This window comes from Borostomias antarcticus (assembly GCF_949987555.1).
Source record: "Borostomias antarcticus genome assembly, chromosome: 20".
NCBI lineage: Eukaryota > Metazoa > Chordata > Actinopteri > Stomiiformes > Stomiidae > Borostomias > Borostomias antarcticus.
This window is the reverse complement of record NC_140253.1, coordinates 688,883-689,418: the sequence shown is the minus strand read 5'-3', so window position 1 is coordinate 689,418 and position 536 is coordinate 688,883. Positions and strand designations below refer to the sequence as shown.

General features: G+C 45.0%; 1 protein-coding gene across 1 annotated transcript in view; it reads right to left on the bottom strand.

The window, feature by feature from the left end:
* Positions 1–438: 438 nt before the first annotated feature.
* dctd (dCMP deaminase) overlaps positions 439–536 on the bottom strand; it is a 14,733-nt gene continuing 14,635 nt past the window's right edge. Inside the window, exon 6 of the mRNA XM_084454753.1 lies at positions 439–536. This exon is cut by the window's right edge and continues 501 nt beyond it. The gene's annotated coding sequence lies outside the window, so the exon portion shown is untranslated.

Here is a 536-nt window from a genome sequence, read left to right as displayed (position 1 = left end):
AGTCACCTCCCCAAGACCATGAGCGACTTGAACCCAGCCATCTCCCCAAGACCATGAGGGACTTGAACTCATCCTGTGCGACGGGAAGCTGCTTGTGCTGGTCTCACTGTGCTGGTCTCATTGTGCTGGTCTCCAGTTATAGAGCACCATCTAAATGCTCATATCTGCTCAGATTCTTATGTCTAAAGCATATGGCTGTTATATGCATTTCACCAGAATTCCCATGTATAAATACACATATGCTTTGTCCTGCACCATATTCAACCATCCAGACACAGAGGGCAGTTACAGAGTCCCACACAGGTGTGTTTCATCAGTCAATAACTACAACACGCATGAGCAGAACAGCCATCAAACAGCAAGATCGGTCTGTAGTTTATTTGGTTGACATTGCACAGAACAGTAGTAGTACATGGTGATAGCCCAGTACGTGTGTGTGTGTGTGTGTGTGTGGTGTGTGTGTGTGTGTGTCTTTGTGTTGCATAATAAACCATTTACTCATTCACACTATAAACAGCAGTTCCTCACATAATCAG